Here is an 8,462-nt window from a genome sequence, read left to right on the forward strand (position 1 = left end):
ATGAGGCGATTTGTAAAAGGAATTGCAGAGTATGTATGTGATACAGTAATGTATGCACAGAAAAGGATCTAAACCAGCAAAAGATGCTATTCTTAGATCAATCCCACTATTGTTCTCTAACCACTATAGCAGTAAAATCCCTTAACCGAGTAAGCTCTAACGAGTTTCTTTGTATAAATCCTCTAACAAGGTGATTCATTAACTTGGATCTAAATCCTCCATTAAGGTTACCTTTAACCAGATATATCTCCTAATAGGGCTTGAGATCTCTGACAGGATATGCTCCTAACAGAGCATTTGTAGACCTTAACCGGTCAATTATCTATACTACAGGTAGTTAACTTGTGAATTCCATCTCACCATGGTTTTTCCTAGTTGGGTTTTCCACATAAAAATCTATGTTATGGTGAATGTTTTTCTTGTGGTGAATACTTTTATAACACTTTGTATTATATGAAAAGTCATTGGTAAATTGGTTAAATGTTTTTACCGGTCTGCAATTAAAGTGTTACTGTTTTTTCTTTCACTGATTCACCCCCCCCCCCCCTCTCACTGCTTTATAAGTTTATCAATTGGTATCAGAGCCTAACTTCCTTTAGGCTTAACCACTTGGAAGGAAACCCTAAAGTCATTATGGGGGATATGAGTTATAGAGAGATGGCTAGAGAACTTGCTAAAACTAAGGATGAGCTAGAAACCCTAAGAGGCAAATACAAGGCTTCACAAGCAAAAAGAAAAGAACTAACTGAGCAATTATTGGAGATCTTTGATAGCAGCTCTTCAGATGAGGAGAATATTGATGCATCGGTTGAAGAAATGGAGATGTTGAATGGTGAGAAGACTAACCTGAGAAGAGAACTGGAAGCACTTACAATCTAAATGAGTGAGGAACTTGAAAATAGGAGAAGTGTTGAAGACCGGATCAAAGATAAGAAGCATGAAATCTTCAAGTTGAATCAGAAAGTTGGTACCTTGCATGCTTTTTGCATGAGGAAAAGGAAGAAAAAGAATGCATACAAGCAGATCTAGATATGGCTATGTCTCTTTAGAGAGACCCTGATGAAAATGAATTAAGATCTTACAAAGGAACTTGCTGAGGCTAATGAGAAGCTTGACAAATTCAATAAGAATTCTTCAATGCTTAATGAGAAGATACAATCTCAAAGGATGAACAATGATACAACCGAGCTGGGCTACTCTGCATTTGAAAAAGGTGAACCTCTTGGTACAAAGGTCAACTTGCATGAAGATAACCCGACACCTAAAGTTTAGAAACCTACTGGTAAGAAATCTTACAAACCTTTTTGTTTTAACTGTCACAAATCAGGACATACTACAAATGTGTGTAGAAGCAAATCTGAGGAAAACATCGGTTATAGACCTAACACTAGAAATGTGTGTAGGAGATTTGAAGGCTATTGTTATACATGAAATGTGTATGGGCATAGATCAGTTGAATGCAGGTATGGAGAAAACATCCCAACACCTCATATGAGCCCAAGGCATGTTGGTGATTGGAGAGGGAATTATGATAACCGGAGAAACATGAATTGGCAAAAACCTTATATCAACCGGTTTAGTCCCTATGAATTGGAGAAAGTAACTAATGTGATTTGCACAATTTGCAACAACTATGGACATGTGGCTATGAACTACAGAAGAAGAACAAGAAGAGGCAATGCAGGACCTTGGAGAGCATCTAGAATGGCATGCTATCATTGACATAAACTGGGACGCATTGCTAAGTTTTGCAAAAAGCAAAAGAATCAACTGGTAAGTCACTCTGCAGATCTGAAAGGGAAGAAGACAGTAGATGTTGAAGAAACCAGAGCTAAGATGAATAGGATCTGGAAAAAGAAAAGTGAGGATAAGCCATCGGAAGAACCAAATACTTCACCTAGTGTGGAGAATCCTACATCGGCAAACTGAGCTTCTCAACAAGCTTAGGGGGGGCATATTGGTAAATCCATTTTTCGGACCCCTTGAAGAAAGTATTGTAAGTAAATTTTGCATTTTGAGTTAAAACATAAGAATTTTGATATCGCTATCAATTGATTTCTAAGGACTATCAATCAGTTAGTATACCTATCGATAAAGGTAAGTATGTCAAGTGGTAACTAGGGTTTTTCACCCTATCAGTAGTGCAATAAATGCAGTAGGTAAAGTAAATAAAAAGCAGTTTCGCTAAGTCATTTTTACCTTATTGCATTCGAAGAGAATTTTGTGAGCACTTGCGGAGCGAAATAGAGCATTACCAGTAGATTGTGAATGGATTTGAACAATGAATTGAGAAGTTGGATCGGATTTGAGCAAAGTAAAACGAATCGAGTGTGCAAGCAAGAGAGAAACTGGAAACCCTAGCAACACGAAGGAAACAAGGTATTTGGTCAATCTCCTCTCTTGAATCAAATTTATTTGGAATGGAATCATCATCTACACCATCAAAGAGTCTTTTCATCACTGTTGAAGCCATTGAATCAATGGAGTCGGACAAGATAGAATTGTATAATGCATGGCCGCAGGTACCCCAAGGAGTTTTGGTTAAAGGAGATCTGTCCAGTTATATAGAATGCAAGATTGAAAATTTAGGTTCATTCACAATCTATTCCCAACTGAAATCTATGTGCAATGAGAACGGGAAGATTAAACCCGAGTTCATTAGGGTTCATGAGAAAGGTTTTCACAATGCGAATTATTTTCTTGAGGAATATGAGGAAAAGCACATCAGAATCATCCTCAGTCGCGTTCATGGAGGGAACATGTATTAGACAAGTCACATACTATCACCAAGAAGTCCATTCATGCCGTGACCAGATTTTGCCAAACCGGCGAAGTTCCCAAGTTGAGGAAAAACTCACAGAATATTGTTATTCATCTGACAAAGACCAGTTGTGATGGTTGTGCTATGTTTGTCAATGGCATTGAAGATGAAAGAGTAAAATATGCTACAATTGTTATCGGTTATAGGGTATTTCATTCTAGTCGAATGAATAGTGTGCCATTGGCTGTCGTACATGTTGCCTACCAGATGATAAAGGAAAATGCATATTATGATATGTGCGAGGCAATGCGAAGTCAGTTAATGTTGAATGTGGAATCAATCAAGAAGGACAACAAACAAAAGTTCAAGTTTGGGCAACTTTTGATTGGTTTGTTTTTCTATTTTTCAGAACTTTATTCCTGGTATTGGAGATATCCAATGGTCAAAAGATACACCTATTTCAGCTAAGATTAAAAATTGTATAAAGGTTGTTAAGAACAAATTTCCAATTGTTATGAACAATTATTTCAATGAATTTCAAAATAAAATGAGTATGAGAATAAGGTTATCAGATGAAGTGGTCAAACATTTTGAAAATGATATTTGTTTCACAGTGATCACCGATTTCTATCTAATGGAGGCTGTAGAACCTAGAGAAGAAGAGATGGAGCAAATGAGTTATGAAGTCAACTATGACTTATTGATCGGTTATGCCAACAACCTCCTGGTATCGCCTAAGGACACCAAGAAGAAGAGACTAGGTACATATCAAGAAAGAATTGCACAGGCACAACCCAGTGATGTGAAGGAGAAAAAGAAGAAAGATGATCAAGCAGTTCCAGTGTCAACTAGTACAAGAGTAACAAGGATCACTTAATCCAAGAAGGAACCAAAACCAAAAGCGTATGCAAAGAAGCCGACTGCTACTAGGAAGAGAGGCAGACATCTTATCTTACAAGAAGAATCTGAGGAAATAGAGTCTGAGGAAGATAAGAAGAAGTTGAAGGAAACTGGTAGGAAACCTAAACCAGTAAGGGAAATCCCTAAACAAAATATTCCTATTGATATTGCATCTTTCAAGCCTATGAGTCATTTTGAGAGGACTATGAAAACTTTAAAAAGAAATAAATTTGATGATGTAAAGGATTATTTTGATTATTTTGATGAGATTTAGAAACAAGAAGTGGTACAAGAGGTAGTAAATTACCTATGTCAATATAACCGATTACCAAATGAAATTCAAAAGGAAATATCTGATTCTTTGAATTTAATTATGGAAAGTAAATGGAAGTTGATCATAGATCAAGATCAAGAGATTATAGATAGAGTTTTTGTTCAATACTTTCCTTAATTGTCTCATGAAGAGTTATTAGAAATGCTTTCTAAACACAAGGGACAATTTCATACAAGAACAAGGAGACTTAGATTGTTGTAAGGAAAAATTCAGGTAGTAGAAGATGATACTCATCAAGCTGCCAAGGATATTCTAAAAATGAATGAACAATTGAAGAATTATCACAATAAACTTGGTCATAATGAAACCAGAGCTCCACCGAAGCTAGACACTGAAGAAATACTTCTACCAGATGAAGTCTACACTGACAAGGATAAGAATGACACTAATTCACCATCAGTCATATTCTTTCTTGATACTGAAGATACTTAGGATACTATTAATAAAATTGGTACCAATAATGAACCGAATAAGGAAAAAGAACAGGAACCGGGAAAGGGAACAAAGGAAGTAAAGGAAGTGGAAAAAGAGAAAGACCAAGAAAAGGATAAGGAACTAGTAAAGACATCTAAAGAATGGGTAAATCAGGAGATAAATAAAGGAGATAAAACCGGTAATGAGGATCAAAAGAAAGTTGCAATTGAACCTCGTTCACCTACAAACATTGTCATACCTAATGATGCAGATGAGCTGATGAAGTTGTCATTGGAAATTCAGGCTAAAGCAGAGAAAATGAAGATCAAGAAGGAGAAGGAGGTTCTCCAGACCACAATAGACATATTGTCAAATCTCCTACCGAATGTTGACATTTTAGGTATTACAAACCCAATAAAGCAACTTGATATTCTATGTACATTTGTTATTGATCAAGTCAACACTTTGGAGGAAACAACATAGGTGAATGTTGAGAAAGAATATAGGAAGAAGAAATCAGCAGAGTTGATCAAATGTATTGACACCGACCAAGCGAGTCTTGTACATAACAGAGATTGAATCTCTATTGCCATGACTGAAGGCCACAAGATTTTGAGAAAAGTATGCCTAAGTGATTTGTTTTATGAAGATTTAATAAAATAATGAGAGAAAATTGAAGTAGAACTAAAATGTTACATAGAATATTTTAAGCTTCCTTATGATTCATTTATCACTTATGGACAGACTGTTGAGTCATACCGGCACCAGTTAGCAAAGATAGAGGCTGAAATAATAAAAAGGTCAAAAACCTTACAGGAGCTTCAAATGGTTTTATTGCCAAAATTATAGGTACTGTAAAGGAGCTTTCTGCATACTGATGCAATCCTAGCCACACCAGAGATGAGCACTCTGGATCAATGGAGAAGCTAGCATTTCAGATAAAGACTCAACTGGAGATTACTGCCATGTTATTGGAGACATGGTCTACTGACCTTACTATTGTGAAAAAGGACTTTAAATCTATATTTGATAAGCTTTCTTAGTTGTAGACATTTCCATTTAACTCCTCTATGTTTTTATTAATGCAAATGTGATTATGATGCTTTATCTATTCATGTTTTTGCATACCTTTGGCATTGGTGTCAAAGGGGGAGTAATATATGTGAAAATTTTGTATGTAATCATGCATGATGTCAAAAGGAGAATCTTATGCTAAGGGGGAGTCTTTAGAGTCTCTAAATTTTTGTAAGCACACTTAGTTGTCAAAAATTTTCTCTAAGTGTTGCCATCAATGCCAAAGGGGGAGAATGTTGGCTTGATGATGATTGTTGTATTTGATGACTTCATGTGTTGTCATTAATGGCACATCTATTTTGATTGTCATAGTCATCTTAGTATACCAGTTAAGGTAAACCGGTATATTTGAGTCATTGTATTGTTAACCGGTATTATATGTATAGTGGAAGTCTAACCGGTATATGTAGATAAGTCAATCGGATTTGATCAGTTCCAAAGTTACCAGTTTTGAGATGTAGCAGATAAGGAGGAGCGTGGAGAAAATCACCCAGTATGAATTCCAAGTGAATCAGTCTGTGAGTTGATATTTTATTTGAAGTGGTCAACACTGAACTGGTATCGGTGTTCTAACCAGTTTTCCCAGTTTGTGTGATGAGTTATCACCGACTGTGATGTGTTACCACCAATCGACACTATGGCGGTGATTTGTATCGTGTTAAGAAAGATTGTCTTGATTCATTGAACCTAGGAAATTGTGTCAAGGTTCAGGAGCCAACATGAAATCTAATATCTATAAAAAGACATTGTGATGAGTTATTTTATATAGAAGATACATGTTATGATATGAGTTGTAGATGAGGCGATTTGTTGAAGAAATTATAGAGTATGTTGGTAATACAGTAATGTATGTGCAGAAAAGGATCTAAACCAACAGGAGGTTCTATTCTTAGATCAATCCTGTTGTTGATCTCTAACCACTACAATAGTAAAATCCCTTAACCGGGTAAGCTCTAACAAGCTTCTTTGTATAAATCCTTTAACAAGGTGATTCATTAACTTGGATCTAAATCCTCCATTGAGGTTACCTTTAACCAGGTATAGCTTCTAATAGGGCTTGAGATCTCTAACAAGATTTTCTCCTAATAGAGCATTTGTAGACCTTAACCAGACAGTTATCTATACTGCAGATAGTTAACTTGTGAGTTCCATCTCATCGTGGTTTTTCCCAGTTGGAGTTTTGCACGTATAAATTTTTGTGTTATGGTGAATGTTTTTCTTGTGGTGAATACTTTTATAACACTTTGGGTTATATGCAAAGTCATTGGTAAATTGGTTAAATGTTTTTAGTGGTCTGCAATTAAAGTGTTATTGTTTTTGCTTTCACTGATTCACCCCCCCCCCCCCACTCTCAGTGCTTTACAAGTTTATCAAATTATTTATTGTTTATTAATGTTTCTTATGTTGGTTGATTTTATATTTAATTGGATTTTATTTGTGTGGATTTTATTTATTTATTAGATTTGATTTATTATTTCTCTTGTATCTTAATGGTTATAATGTTATTATCTTGGTATTATTTGGATAATCGGATATAAATTATATAGTTTACCTACCCTTTTATCTGATTGGTTGATTTGGTGGGCGTAAGTAAATAATATTATTAAATATTACTTACCTTAATTTTATGCATGGTAGGTATATTATATGGTTTATAGGAAAGATTTGATTGGCCGGTGCATTTCTATAGTTTTGGTTTAATTTTTCTACTTATTGGCTTTGGTTGTGCATTGTCGAGGTTGGCATATTTGTAAATGTTGATTGAAGATTTTGGATTCTTGATTGTTTGATCTTGGAATTGGATTACTGGAGTTGGATTGGATTGATTGCGCTTCTTTGATTGTCATTACCATCACCACTAGATCCAGGTATATGGGAAATAAATAAGGTATAAACATTTATATACATATGTAATTGAAATATTGGGGAATTATTTTGTGTATAAGAATATGTGTGTGTGTGTGTGTGCAAAATTTGGAAAATGGAGTATTGTTGGGAATGTTTATTCTACACTATTCTTTATGAATCTATGAATTCTCTTCCTTGGGGTTTTAGTGAAATCTTAATTACCTTGTAATGATGTTTTGTATCTTATTATGCTATTTTGCATCTTTCTATGTTATTGTGAAAGTTCAGTACCCTTCTATACAAGTTTGTGTGAAGGAGGTGTAGGGATTTGTTGTTGAATTTCATTTGTATGATTTGGTGATTTCAATTTCATGTTGTCTTTTCCCTATTTTGTCCTCACGCACCTTCTGGGAGAGTAATTTATTCATTTTGCAAGCCTATGTCTGAAACTGGGTAGTTTCATCACTGGAATTGTTCGTTTACCTCCATTTTTGCTCTCTGATTTGAATGCACTAATCTGGACACCAGATGTGCTAAAGTGTGTCATCGATGCGCTATAGAATGTCCTTTATGTGCTAATTTTCTTTCCAGATGCACCAGACTGGTCTTTTGATGCATTGTTCTGCCCTGAGTTGCCAATTTTGTCAGTTTTGCTCAGTTAGGTCACTTGTGATTGATTTGAGTTCTCAAAGATGTTTCTTGATGTTATCTTAATCAAATTATATGTTATTTGAGCTTTGGTAGGATGGTTTGTGTCTTACCATTGAGGATTATACATATGTGTTGTGTATCTCTAGCAAGAGGGATAGTGCCTTGTTGTTGAGGGACGTTTTATGTGAACTCCAGTGAGAGAACTGTGCCTCGTATTGAGGATGTATTTGGCTATGTTGATTAAGAAGAATGCATTCCTTTCTCTTTTTTATTGTTAGGCTTTTATTGGTGAAGACTCTTGCTTGTATGATGGCTTTGTGGTTCATATATGCTTCAGTATTGTATCAGTTATGTTGTGATTTTGGATTCATCTCTTCTCGAGCCTTCATGATGTTATTATGATGTTATTGTGATTTATGTTCTACCCTAAGGTATTGGTCCATGGATAGGGAGAATGGGATCTTGCATGTGTAGGACTGA

The sequence above is a fragment of the Cryptomeria japonica genome, chromosome 3, assembly GCF_030272615.1.
Source record: "Cryptomeria japonica chromosome 3, Sugi_1.0, whole genome shotgun sequence".
In the NCBI taxonomy this organism is placed as follows: domain Eukaryota; kingdom Viridiplantae; phylum Streptophyta; class Pinopsida; order Cupressales; family Cupressaceae; genus Cryptomeria; species Cryptomeria japonica.